This window comes from Dromiciops gliroides, chromosome 2 (genome assembly GCF_019393635.1).
Source record: "Dromiciops gliroides isolate mDroGli1 chromosome 2, mDroGli1.pri, whole genome shotgun sequence".
Lineage (NCBI taxonomy): Eukaryota > Metazoa > Chordata > Mammalia > Microbiotheria > Microbiotheriidae > Dromiciops > Dromiciops gliroides.
This window is the reverse complement of record NC_057862.1, coordinates 95,696,247-95,711,351: the sequence shown is the minus strand read 5'-3', so window position 1 is coordinate 95,711,351 and position 15,105 is coordinate 95,696,247. Positions and strand designations below refer to the sequence as shown.

General features: G+C 40.7%; 1 protein-coding gene across 5 annotated transcripts in view; it reads right to left on the bottom strand.

Annotated features, from left to right (window-relative positions):
* GFRA1 (GDNF family receptor alpha 1) overlaps positions 1-15,105 on the bottom strand; it is a 331,948-nt gene that overhangs the window by 99,758 nt on the left and 217,085 nt on the right. The window lies entirely within an intron of this gene.

The window sequence follows — 15,105 nt, the reverse complement described above, 5'->3', positions numbered from 1 at the left end:
GTTCATTCAGTTCCTGGTGTCAAATGTAGGTAAGGTATTGATAAACTACGAATCATAAGAACACTGATCTGGAGTTGGTGGGGGAGGGGTTCTTCAGGGGCCATTCTATTCAATACCCTCCTTGTACAGAGGAGGGATCTGATCGACAGAGGCAAGATTTCAACCATGCTACCGTTCAGAGAAAGGCTGGCAAGATGATGAGGGACCCTTAGATTATGCCGTATGAGAATAAATGGAAGGGATAGAATATGTTTGGCATTGAAAAGAAAAGACTTAGAGGGGATATTTTATCTATTCAAGTGTCTGAAAGGCTGTCAAGGGCAAGATGAGTAACTTGTTTTGCTTAGTCCCAGAGAGCAGTAGGTGGAAGCTACAACTGAGCAGATTTAACCTTGAGGTAAGAATTCCTAACAATGAGAGCTATTTACTGAGAAGGGTAATGGGCTTCTGGGTTGCCTCAGGAGATGGGGAGTTTATCCTCAGTGGAGGTTCTTAAGCAAAAGCTGGAAGACCACTTGTCAGACATGTTGTAGAAGGGATACTTTTTCCATGTATGGGTTGGTTGGGCTTAGGTGGCTTCTGAGTTCTTTCCCAAGGTTGAGAGCCTATCTATCACCTGTCCTTTTTGCCAATGTTCTTTCCACTACATCATCCTGAAAATTCTTTGTGTTCTTGTTCATTGCAGGGCAGATATCTTGGATGCACGTTAACTGTTCTGCATAATTAATAGCATGTGGAATTACACTGAAAATTCCCAGGCACCCAGTTGGATATGTAAGCAGCAACTGGACTTCAAAATCATTTGCTTTAGGGCAATGTGGGTTGATGGGGTGGGCAAAGAGTCATTAGCACTTTAAATGTTCTACACTCATTGGCTGCCCTTTCTAGAGTCAGGTTCCATGCTTCACTGCGTCGATATTAGCTCAGGTGAAATGAGACGTGGTGCTGGCTTCTGTAACAGGAGAGGTGGTGCCTCTGACCTCTCAGCATCTGAGTAGGGGGAGATCACATTTTCTTGGACAAACCACCTTGGTGAAAAGAGGTAATCAATGGGCTAGTCAGCTGTAGCAACAGCAGATGCTACAGTGCTCAAGGCTTCCAACTCTTCCCTGAGACAAACGTTGCCTGAAGTAAGTGGGAAATAATTAAGTACAGGGACAGGCTTCTCCTCCCTGAATATGAATGTTACAAAGAACAATACTAAGGATGTGGGAAGGGAAAAATAAATAATAAAATCTCTCTGGGTCACAAAGCTAGAGAGTACTACAGCTACAAGGCCATATGTAGGTCTAACAAGTCCTCCCTCTAGGAAACTTTTCTATCATGGGAACCTGATGAAAAGCTGGTTATCAGTCATGAAAAGTGGCCTCAGGGTCCAGGCAGGGGCCATGACTCCACATGAACGTACATTTTCCCCTTCTTTCATTTCTTTTTAGTCTAGATTCTCCACTTCCCTCTTCCCTCCTCCCACACACTGGAGGGAAAGTTAAATCCCTTAGTAAATATTTGCTTGATGGAGGAAATGTCTTTAAATAAAAGCTTCTCATGAAATATCTCCTTTTAATTTAATTCAACAAGTATTTTTAAGTGCCCACTGTACTCTGGGCCCCATAAGTGCTAGGAATATAAAACAACAACAACAGAAATGTCAGCCCCTTAAAGAATTTATGTTCTTTTATATTTAAGAAAACGACATCTCCAATGACTAACTTGAACTGTTTCTGTATTATTCTACCTGCAGAGAGGGGTCTAAGGTACATATTCAACTTCTTGGGACAATTACCACACCAGAGGGAGGGGCGAAGTAAATGGAGTGCCATGATCTGGTGAGCAATTATATATTATGCTAATCTGTGTTGTGAGTCAAGTTACAGCTTGTGGGATACAAAAGAATATGATGAACACAGCTCTCTCAGCTGTCAGTGCTCATGAACACCATATGGATTTACACGATCCACAGATGATACCCAAACAGTATTTTATCAACCTCATCAAGAATACCATTTTTCATTTGCCATCCTTTTACTAGGTATGCTGACAAGCAAGAAATAATTGTTTTGAGGGTTATCTTTCTAGAATACCGACAGACACATAGTAGGTGCTTAATAAATAAATACTAGTTTACTGCCTACCTGATTAAGGGAAAAGAAAAAAAAAGGAATATGAAGAAAAGGAGCTCTCAGAGTTGGTTGCCACTGTAGCTATATTCAATATTTTAAAATATTGGTTATGTCATGGATTTGAGTTTTCTTTCCACCAATGCACAGGATTGTTACTTTCACATTATAGTAAATGTGGTCTTCAGGAGTTGCTTTTACAAACATCACCACCATAATAATAGCAATTATAGCTAGTATAGTTATATCTGTATTCATATAGAACTGTGGCTTTTGCTGAGACCCTGAGGCAACCTATCATGGACTTCATAGCTGACACCATCTGTTTATCAGGTTCCCTTGATATCATTTAGCCCCCTAGAGTTATGGCTTCTTAGACTTTGTGACCCAGAGAGATTTTATTTAAAGCTAGTATGGCTAGTAAAACAAGTATAAACATATGTGTGTGTGTGTGTGTGTGTTAAATGACTTGCCCAGGGTCACACAAGCTGTTAAAGATCTGAGGCTGAATCTGAACTCAGGTCTCCCTGACTCCAGATAGTGTTCTATCCACTACTCCACCTAGCTGCCTTATATTTTTCTTTAAAAAAAATAGCCATCGGGGCAGCTAGATGGCGCAGTGGATAGAGCACCGGCCCTGGAGTCAAGAGTACCTGAGTTCAAATCCGGCCTCAGACACTTAACACTTACTAGCTGTGTGACTCTGGGCAAGTCACTTAACCCCAATTGCCTCACTAAAAAAAAAAAATAGCCATCATCTGATACCCAGTCTTCATGTGATGAGACTTTCTGCACTTAACAAGACTGGTCTTTATGCAACAGATACACAATCTGTTACTGGGTCCCTACCAGAAACCATTTCCAGTTTGGTATGGCCAGGCAGAGATTGTACCATTCAGGCTAAACCCTCCCAAATTGAGGGTGATCCCCTCACCTCTTTGGGGAACTGGAAGAGCACTTCCGTGAAAGAGCAACACAAATCTGTAAGGGAGAAAACCAACAAAAATCCCCTTCTCTCAATCCTGCAGCAGAAAAACTTGATTTGTTTGCAGATAATCCAGGGCCCAGTTTCACAGTTAAAGAATCCACTGTCTGAAAGGACCCTGCAGGATGTTTCCTGTTATGGAATTGACTCTTGGGAATACAGCAAGTCATTATATGAATGCTAGAATATCTCTCACATGTAAGGTGGATACTAAGAGGCAAATTAGCCAGAAATACACAGAACTCAGGTGTTTTATGTTTATGATGCTAAATGACACTCATCTAAAGCAGCATACTCACTACAGTTGGAAGCTAATTTTAAAAAAGGAAAGTGATGTAACTTTTGTAAGTGAACACAAAGAGGAGTTGTATTCAGGAAACCAGGAGAAAGTACACTATCTGTTTTGGCTGTCTGGAACAAGAGCACAGCCAAACATGTTTCTGTGATCATTTGTTATAAAAATTGAAGAGAACTATACACCTACATTTTTTGTTGTGTTCATATAATTAAAGGACTAATTCAATTCTTTTTTTTTTCTAGAAAAAGCCAGGGACTGGGAATTTAGAGACACAATCATAGCATATTTCATCTGTGAGGCAGTATGGTATAGTAGATAGAGCAGTCCTTAATACCAACATGAAATAGAGTTGTGCCCCTGACACATAATGGCTATGTGATTTTGGACAAGTCACTTAACCTCTGATTCCTCTAGGAAATCCTCTAAGATTATAAATTTCAAAGAAGGTGGCAGCCTACAACTGTTGCATGGTCTCACCTGGGAATTCTCTGCCAATTAAATCATAAGTCTTGTAACCCTCTATATTTATAGAATGTTAATTTGGCTGAGTTGTTATTATGGTAGGTATTGGGAAGGAGATAGGAAGGAAAGAAAGAAATATTAATTAAACATCTTCCATGTTCAAGGCAATAGGCTAAGTACTTTACAAATACCTCATCTGATACAAACACCCTGAGGTAGGTGCTATAAATATCCCTATTTTACAGTTGAGAAAACTGAGGCAGGTAGAGCTTAAGTGACTTGCTCAGGGTCACACAGCTAGTAAGTATCTAAAGCTGTATTTGAAGTCAGGTCTTCCTACTGCCCCACCTAGTTGCCTCTAGTTTCCTCCCTTTCTTCCCCTTTTCCTTCCTTTTTCCTTCCTTTCTTCATCCCACTGTTTCTTTCCTTCCCTCTTTTTATTTCCTTCCTTCTTTTTTCCTTAATATAAGCCTCAACTCTTCACTCTCATGTCAATAAGTCAATAAGTTAATCAATTACTAAGTCTCACTGATTCTACCTCTAAAACATTTATGACATCTGTTCCCTTCTCTCCACTCTTAGCCTAACCATCCAAGTTCAGGTCCTCAGGCCCCTTCCCTTTGACTATTATAATTACCTTCTAACTGGTCTCCCTGCCTCTAGATTCTCCCCTCTGCAATTCAATCTCTACAAAACTACTAAATTCATGCACCCACAGTAGCCCATTGCTCATGAAGCTACATAAGTTCCCTATGGCCTCTGGGGGAAATCTTTTGTAATATGGCTCTAATGTGTCTTATATGGCTGATTATATATGATCGACTACCTCATTTGCATTTTATATTCCAGCCAATGTGGACGATTTCTTCCCCATATATACATACATACATACATACATACATACATACATACATATACATACATTACATCTCCTTCCTGTCTCCTTACCTTTGTACAGGTTGTCTTTCATGCCTAAAATGTACATACCTCCACCTCCCTACAAGGGTCCACTCAAGTGCTATTTCCCACAAGAGATTCTTCCTCTTTATTCCCCCATTGATAGGGTTCACACATGCCTTCCAAAAAGTCACTCTGTATTTTGTTTATATTTACTCAGCTATATATTTGTTCTCTGCAGCCTTCCCCCCACTCTCGTCCCCCCACCCCCAGAATGTAAGTTCCTTGAGGGCTTGGGCTATTTCACTTTTTTCTCTGTATCTTTAGCACCTGGTATGGTGCTTGGCACCAGCAAATGCTCAACATTTGCTGAACAAATGCCAGATGAATTGAAATGACTTCCCCAAGTTCATCATGTGACAGTGGCAAAGTCAATACTAGAATATAGATTTTCCAACTCCAAATTCAATACTTTTTCATTATCTTAAAGTCCTAAGAGTTTAAATAACAGAACTAATATTTTTTTAACCTTTTAAAACTCTTTCTATTCGAAGATAGAAACGATTATTTATTTCCCAGGCTTACTTATGATGCTTCTTCTCTCAAGTCGGACCTGCAAACTTCTTCCAGTCAGCAGTAATGTCTCCCTACAAGTAAACTGACCTTGAAGGCTTCTCTGGGTAACAAAGGCATGTTTGGCAACTGCAACCTCAGGTAACTAGAACTATCTAAATGGAAACTGTTCTTTGGCTAAGCCAATAGAAACAGCGTCAGGGATAAAAAGCCATCACTTTTTCTGCCTTGGTTTAAAGAATGTAACACCAGAAACTCTTCCCAGAAATACAAATAAAAACCCACTTACTGCCAAGAAACCTTATGGTAATGAAAATGGATTGAAAGTGTAATTATGCATACTGCTTTTTCCAACTCTTATCACTGATTCAGTAGGGGACAGTATTCAGCCTCTGCACTTCTATATCTGGGAAATGGGTGAAAGGGGGAGGGGAAGATGACTCCTTTCCTGTACAATGGAGTACCTTGGAAAAGGGAATGTAGAAATACAATGACCTTGGCTTTCCTGTGTTGGAAGATAGATTATTTCCACTCTCTGCAATTTTGGTAATCTCTAGTCGATCACTTTTTATCTCCAGGGCACAAGGCAGTAGGAATATAGCCACAGGGAAAGCTACAACACTGACCAATGAATAACTGTGTGATTTGGGGTAAATAAAATGAAGTTGAACTAAATGATTTTTTTAAGTCCCTTCAAAGTCTCAAGTTACAAAGTGAATACTCAATGTTCACAGCCTGGACACTGAAGTCAGGAATACTTGAGCTCAAATCTTGCCTCTTACACTACCAGCTGTGTGAAACTGGAGATGTCACCTACCCTCTATGCCTCAGTTTCCTCCTCTATATCATAGGGATAATCATACCACTTACCTCTCAAGGCTTTTGAGATGACAAAATGAGATATCTGAAAACTTTAAAAGACTAGATGAATAACAACCCTTATCATATAACTCTGATCTTTATAAGCTAAGGTGAGTAATACTTAAAATGTGAGAGGCCTCTTATTTCATAGGAAGTAAGAGGTCATCTCTTAAGCAGTCTCCTAATGACCTTAACTCCTTTGAAGAAAAAGAACTTTACTTCTCCCCTCTTCTTCATGATCCCACCCATTCCTTTAACAATGAGGATATGTAGCATTGTTGATTTGTGTGGACTTTAAAATCCCCTTTACACAAGGGTTTTTTGTTTTGTTTTGTTTTGTTTTTTTAATGGAAGGGTTAAGACACTCTAACACCAAGGATCATCTGCCTACATGGACCAAATAACCCACAGCATATGCAAATGCAACAAGGATGAATCTTTCCCATCTCTTTTGTCTTCAAGCCCAGAGTGGTGAGAAATTAGTTTAGTGAGACTGTGGGCAAGTGAGAGAATGGGTGTGAAAGATGAAGTAAGAAATCTGTCCCTGGGTAATCTTAGGGTGAAGGGAAGGCTGTGAACACTGAGAAAACATGATACAGCAAATCATAGCCCTATCTCTTCAGCTACGGACTTCCAGCCACAAGAGACAAATGGTTTCCCATCCCTCCTTTGCCAGAAGAAAAGATAAAGAAAGAGATACAAGAGGACAAGAGAGCGCACATTGTAAATGGCTCCAGTTTGATTCACGGTTCAGGGCACCACAAAACCTGAGACAATCTGAGCTTCTGACAACTGCTTAGATAGTACCACAGGGTCACATATCAAAGAGTATCCACCAGTATGGCGGCACTCTTTACAAAATGCCTCAGCCAACATGAAGGATGCTTCCTACCACTTGTTGCAATCAGAGGGGAAGGGAAGTAGTTTTAGATGTCAGTGACACCTCTCTCTCTCTCTCTCTCTCTCTCTCTCTTTTCCTTTCTCTCTCTCCTTCTGCACTGACTTGATGAACACATTACACAAGGGTGTCAAGCAGATCTGCTACGGGGAGCCTCAGTAACAGCCAGCATTACAGGTAGGTGGCCTTTCACAGAAGCCATTCAGCACACTGATTGCATTTCTAAAGATACCCTTGTAATCCTTTGAAATAAAAAACTGCTCAAATGAACTGGAAAATGTTTTACTTGTATTTCCTCATATTCCTGAACCTTTCCTTCCATGGTTCAAAAGTCTGCATTGTCTAATTGCTGATTTCCATTCGTGAATGAATCTGTGTAAAATAAAATTAACTGCCAAATTAATCTACCCATCTAGTTTTAAGCATTAATTATCTTCTCAGCTGTTTTCTCTTGTGTTTGCTGCATGTTCAGACAAGTAGAGATATGGCGATACACACATCCCGTTTTCTACCTAGTAATTCTTTTCATCGTTTGTCTTAGTGTGTGAAATTGCAGAGGGTAGTAGAGAATACACTTGATTCCAACGTGCCCACAGTTCACAGGGTACAATGGAATGAATCTATGATTAAACCACATGCCTTTTAAAGGTGTGTTAACACTTTTAGGCCATTAGGTCACTGAAGGAGTAATTTACTGGTAGGTTTCCTAAAGTGGTTCCCTAATAACTCCAAACTGTTCAGCTCTTACAAAAGAAAAACACTTTATTTCCCAAAACGTTTCTCTAAGTGTTCCAGGCTGTTGTTGTGGGAAAAGAGCCAGCAGTCTTAGAGTTAAGAAAGCCTAGTTCTTCCAGTTTTGACACTAACACATTGTATGACCTAAGGGACACTGGTCTCTTTGCTATTCCTAAAACTAGATGCTCCATATTTAAATTGTGGACATTTTCTCTGCAAGTCCCCTGGGCCTGGCATGCTGTCCCTCCTTCTCTCTTCCTACTGGCTTCCTTTTAGTCCAATCTAAAATCCTGTTTTCTATCAGAAAGCTTTTTTTGGGGTTTTTTGGTGGGGCAATGAGGGTTAAGTGACTTGCCCAGGGTCACACAACTAGTAAGTATCACGTGTTTGAAGTCGGATTTGAACTCAAGTCCTCCTGAATCCAGGGCCAGTGCTTTATCCACTGTGCCCCCTATTAGAAGGCTTTCTTAACCCTAATTTTAGTTCTTTTCTCCTTTAAATTACTTCCTACTTACCCTGTAAATGACTTGTTTGTTCATAACTCTTTGCTTGCTGTTTCCTCCATCAGATTATAAGCTCCTCAAAGACAGGGAGTATCATTTGTCTCTCTTTGTATCTCTGGAGTTTAGCACATAGTAGGCCCCTATTAGCTGTTTATTGACTACTGACTAGGGCATGTCACTTTTCCTTTCTCTTGGCTCCAGTTTTCTCCTCTATAAGATGGGAGGAAGGGGGTCAACAACAAAAATATTCAGTTCACCAAGTGCTTAATAACTGCTTATTGACTGACTAATATATGCATGACTTCTCTAAGATCCCTTTGGTTCTGATACTTAGAGGAGCTATATGGCAGTGAAAGAGAGGCCCGGAGGGGGCAAGGGTGGAGATATCATTTTAAAAATTTCATGAGGAGAAAAATGTACCAGGAGTAAGGTAGCTTCCTTTAATTAGAGCTCAATTCTGACATCCTACGAGGGAGGAATCTTGGGAAGTAAGAGAATGACAGAAGGGATACACTGCTTTAGGGGTAAATTGAGAGCCTTTTAAATTCAATCCCTACCCCTTCCATTAAGGCCATGTGGTTTGCTTTTCCTTCAAACAACTCAAAGCAGAAATGCTTCTTTATTAGGTCTCCACAACCACCCAAGAGAACTAACTGGAACTCCAAACCAAAAGCTAGCTGCTTCTCATCTGTTTCAGTGTGCAAGGAAGAAAAGCCAGGTTTTGCAGTGAGTCTCTGTCAGCTCCCAGAGGAAAAGAAGTCTGGATGTAACAGAAAGAAAACCGTGAGATACAGAGAAAGGTATGAGAAGAGCTTTGATAGTGACTAGTGGGGAGTGCTGGCTAGAACATTTGAAACTCCAAGCTTTCTAAGAATATGGTTTTTAGCAGTGATTTTCTCCCTCATCATCTCTTCCCCTTCGAGATGTTTAAAAAAAAGGCTTAAATCATCCTGGCAGTTCCTGTGAGAGATGTGAGACCGAGAGTGGCTGTAACGTGAAACCAGCAAACACACTAGACTCCAGCCAGTGCCAGCTGTTACTCTGGGCAGTCATAATAGCAGCCATCTCCCCAAGATGGATTGAGAAGTGATGGAATAAAAAGCATAAAATTAAGGAAGAAATTAATGAAATCCAGAGAAAGAAAACACCATTAACCAACCTAGCAGCTTAGGTTACATTTACCGCAGCTGACAAAGAGGGGCTAATCACAAGTAATAAGCCCAAGTTTCTTTCTATGAGAATAGTAGGGGATAAACTACGGAACACTGGGGGCAGTGCCAAGAGGAGGTCTCTAATTCACCTTCCCAGGAAATCATTTAGACAGGGTGTAAAAGCCATCAATCAAAGAGAGACAAATTAACTTAGTAGGCTGCTAACTGACTTCGAGGATTGTGAAAGATTTCCAATTGTCCTCAGTTTTCTGTCTTGGTGCCAGAAATCTGAGCAAGGACACCGGCCCAAATCCCGAACTCTCAATCACAAGGTTACATGCTATTGTCGGCCTTAGATCTCCTGAACGGTACATGCTGCTCAAATTTTAAGTGCCACTGTGAAGACTATGCAGCAATTGGCTAACATCTAATAATAATACTATCTGTCCTTAGTAGACAAATTGGTATAACTGAGCCCATTTATGAGGGATGTACTTCAAAGTGTCCTATAGAGGGGTAAAGAAGAGTGCTGTTGCTGTTCACATATTTACTCTTTTGCCCAAGGGTACCTATGTATGAGATGGACAGGTTGAGTACAATCTACATCCAAAGCACAGAACCAATGACATACAGAACTCAAACATGTGACCTTCCCCTCTTTAGAATTCTTATCCAGTCCACTAGCCTTAGCAGACAGGGCTAAATGCATCTCACTGAGAGAGTCCCTCATTGATGAGAACCTAGACAACCAAAGTGGTCTTTGTAGTTCAAGAGCGCTCAAAGGGATGCTTTCAACAATAGCAGCTTTATAGATCCTCCCCAAGTTTCCTTCTTATCCTGAAATCCATGCATTCCAACCCTACCCCTTCAAAACTTTCAGAACCAAGTCCAGTGCTAAAAATGAAATGAGGAAAAGAGGTAGCATTTCCTTCAGAGAGAGGTCACACAAATTTGGGGATATGGTCATAGAATTCTTGAATTGCCTAGTCTGACAATCTCTCAAAGGCTCACCCATAAAAAATTTACTATTCTTACAAATCCATCATAAGATCCTTGGGGGCAGGGACTGCAGGATGGTGGTGCTAAATAAATGTTTGCCAAATTTAAAAAAAAAAAAAAACATCATCTCGGGGCAGCTAGGTGGCACAGTGGATAAAGCACTGGCCCTGGATTCAGTAGTACCTGAGTTCAAATCCAGTCTCAGACACTAGCTGTGTGACCCTGGGCAAGTCACTTAACCCCCATAGCCCCACCAAAAACAAAAAAACAAAAAAAAAAAAGAATCATCTCTAAGATCTACATGGTGGTTGTCAAGTCCTAAGGACCAGTCACTGATGAATACTTCCTGTTGGGCATCTATGGTGAAGCTAATCCTCCAAAGGCTACCTCCCCCCAGATTCCTTTACAAACCCCCCCAGAGTTACATCACTGGGATGAGTGGTGAGCAGAGAGGGAAAGGAGAACTTCTCAAATGGGATCAAGCATCAGCTCTGGTATTTGGAAGAAAGAAGTCTGTTCTCCACTCCACAGGGTTAACACAGTCTAACAAAAGAATAAATGAATTTACTATTTTGATGAATAAACTTGTGTTAGACAAAGTCTTTGGGCATAGTAGGTGAAATGATCCTGCCAGATTGTTAGGATGGGAGGCATAAATACATTGATAATGCTGTAGGTCCATGAAATATATGTCAGGGTAATTGCTATAACATCACTTAGGCTTTAGGTTTCATCTCTCAGAAGAATGGCCTGGGCAGGGCTAATGACTCATTACCCTTGGGGGAGGGAAGGATAGGAGGCAAGCAAAGTAACTGTGCCTTTAACAGAGGATAAAAGGTGCTGTCAGCTAGATGGAGTCTGGCCAATAGTGGGAAGCCAATGGCAGGCCCATGTGGTTGCCAGAGAACAAGTTGCATGGATTCTTTTTTTTTTTTTTTTTTTGCGGGCAATGGGGGTTAAGTGACTTGCCCAGGGTCACACAGCTAGTAAGTGTCAAGTATCTGAGGCCGGATTTGAACTCAGGTACTCCTGAATCCAGGGCCGGTGCTAAGTTGCATGGATTCTTAACCTTTTTTGTCACAGACTCACAGGACAATCTAGTGATGACTATGGCTCCTCTGTCATGATAATGGGACGACAAAGGAAACCAAGTATATCACAACACAATTATTAAATTATTTTTTAAAAGAATAAGAAAATCGAGTTCTCATTGACACCAGGTTAACAAGCCCTGCCCTAGCATGGGGAACCATGAAGTAAAGCAATTGAGAAGCTTTAGGTTCACTGGGGTCTGGAATGAAGAGAGGTCACAATGGCTCATAACTGCATAACATTGGCAGGAGATCATTATTAACCAGATCATTAAGGACAAAAAGAACTGGAAAACCTGGCCTATAGAATCTGCTTCGGGGAAATAGTCAAACCTGAGGCGAGGGGAGAAAGTGAAAAGTTTTTGACAGAGCAAGGGTGTAAATCATTTTAGGGGGTGAAGCAGGCAGGAGAACCTTCCCAGTCGCCAGCAAGTGGGTTACAGCTGAGAAGGAATAAGACAACAGATTTACTAGAGAGGATGGGAGAAACTGAAACTTGGTCCTCCCCACCTCTATACTGAGGAATGGAGAAGCAGATTTCTGGGGCCCAGAAATAGAAGGCCTGACTAGCCAATCCCACAATCATAGGACTAGAACTGATTTAATATTAAGGCTCAGAGCAAGGTCTTCTCAGGCAGCAGGAAACTAAGTAGAGAAGATTAAATGTCCTGAAGCTCATGCTGGAGAATAGGACTAAGACTCTTTGGAGATTGCAAAACCATTAACTTTGTCCTATAACTGATATCTTCCTTTCATTGACTATTCCCCTTTAGTGCTTCATAGTAAATTACTTGTAATAACCCAAGAAGCTGACATGCTAATACCAGGGAACCAGGGCAGAGGTGGAAGAAAGAGGGGTCATGAAAGGGGTCTGGGAGTCCTGGTAAGCTAGATATATTGATGACAGCTAGAAACTGATGAGTCAAGCAAACCCAAACCTGAACTGTAGGGTAAAAAGGGGGGCATATTTAGGGGGTATGAAAATGGGCTTGTACCCTGGGGTACCACAGATACCACCTGCCAAGGTGCAGAAAACCCCAAGTTCATGAGACTCTTGTAACACATGCAAGAGAAACATGTTTATAAAAGAGTAGCCACCAATGAATCTGGGGCTTCCAAATCCTGTCTGGTACTCCCTGTGAAGCTGTGTACAGGGGTTAGGGAGGTTCCACTCAACTCTATTTGACATTTAAAGGAGTCCAGAACCAGATTCCAACTTACCTGTCTATTTTTTAAAAATCCCCTTGGCACACTCTATAATCCAGCCAAAATGGACTTCTTGGACTCATGCTCTTTCATCCTCTTTCTCTATTTTTATAGGCTATCCCCTAGGCCTTGAATGCTCTCTCTTGGTCTCTGTGTCTTATAATTTCCCTCAAAGCTCAGCTCAAAAATTACCTCCTTCATGAGGGCCTTTCCTGACATGCTCCCTCCAATACCAGTTCCCATTGCCTTATCAAATGAGATGGCATTTGTAATACCTTTTACAAAATTTACAATGCTACTTAAGCACTAGCTGTTATCATTGTTATTATAACGTGTTTATTCTGCATATAATTGTTGTAGATATGTTGCCTTTCTGAATAGAATGTAAGTTCTTGGGGGCAAAGATGGATTCTTTTTGGTCTCAGTAACCTCTGGACCCCTCACAGTACCTCTCACACATTAATATATATTAATGGTTGTTGATTGATTCTGCTATGTCTTGTGCCAAGTATGGCCCTAAAACCTCAAACCCATCTCCACCCTGTCTTTACTGCTCATATTAAGGATGAGTACCACTCCAGCTGGGAGATTTGATACTTGGGACACTCAAAATAATTCCATTCCAGAGGAGCAGGAAGGTCTGGTCATCTAGGTTTGGGATCTGAGAATCTTCAGAGGACCCTTGGAACAGATTTCCTGTTTAACCCCCCTCAAATAACTTTCCAATGCTTTCCTGACCCTAGTTCCTACAGGCATCTCACTGCCTTCCTGCTCCCCGGTAGCCCCAACAATTATACTCTTCTAATTACTATCTGTGATTCACAGGTTGGTATTGGCCAAGAGTCTCTGCTTCCACAGGCTATTAAGGTTTAGACCCCATCATTTTTTTCATATCATGGCTAGCAAAACATTCACAGCTCCACCATAGGCAGATCCTGCTGATCTAGTGTATTTGAACTTTTAGAAAGTGGGGTAGGATTGTTGCTCACATAGTTGTCCTCTCCCAAGCTAATGACTGAAGTCTTCCTGTGTGTTTTATCTTCCTACTTTATGAATCATGTAAAAAAGTTGCTTTTTTTCAAAAATAGAAGAAATATGCTCTTACACAATGTGGATTTTGAAGGGATTGTAACTAAAGTCCATCAGAGCTAGTTAAGGAAAGATTAAGTCCCAATGCAGCCAAAGTCCAGAAATGACACTTCAAGAAAACCTCCTTATAGGAGGAATGCAACTGACTTTCAATTTATCAGAATTTCTCCATACTGATTTTAGGAGGAGGATACAAACCACAACAAAGCACCTCATATTAGCTTTAACTAACACACACATTCTCTTTCTTTTAGCATATTAATATTCTGGGATCAAAATATACCTTCTGCCCAATCATCTCTACCTTCAATGTCTACCATATTTATAATTAGACACTATCTTTAGAATGGACACCACTGCAACAAAAGCTCAATCACCAAAGAAAGCTTTTATTTTGTTTATTGAATCTCATTATGACCAGAAAGTACACTAATAATATTTTAAAGGAATTTTCAAAAAAAATTAAGACACAAAATAATTTCTGATTAATGGGTTTGCCTGAAAATTCAATTAACCAAAGAAAATAAGATTTTAGAATTCATCTAAATCACCACCACCACCCAAACCCATCTCATTTTACAGATAGACCAAGATGATGTACTAAAGGAAAGGGAACTAGAAGAAGAAAGTCCCAAGTTAGCTCCTAGGCTCCCACTGGACTGATGAACAGAGAAGCACATTCACAAGACCCTAGAGAAGTTATGATTTGCCACGAACCACAAGATTAGAAGCCAAGCTCTCTTGACATCAAATCCAAGGCTCATCCCACTATACCATGCTTTGTAAATTTGGAAGGGATCACAAGGAATTGTCTGTTCAGTTCTTTTCTCCTCCAACTTGGTCTAGGTGTTCTGCTAAGTCTTGCAGGGGAGACAACTGTCTATTCTCCAGAGGTGGAGATACTTCCATCTCTCTTGGTAGTCAATAGTTATCACCCAGTGAGGCATGGGTAGAGGCAGGATGTAAGGTGTGTGTCAAAAACTTCTTCCCTAAGTCGGTCAAAAGTTCTCTGGCTTTTAATTTATGACCCTCGTATCACTGGCCAACACTTACTGCTCAAAATGTTTTCCACAGCCCCAGTGAGGAAGCTCAAAAGTATTTTCACCCACTCCAAGTAACAAGACAGTCTTATGAAAACCAAAGCTTTCAGGGAAGCCCAGCAAAAAAGACCGATTTTCTCCTAATTTTGCTCATGAAACTGTTCTCTATGTTTGTTTGTTTGTTTGTTCCTGGTGCTTCA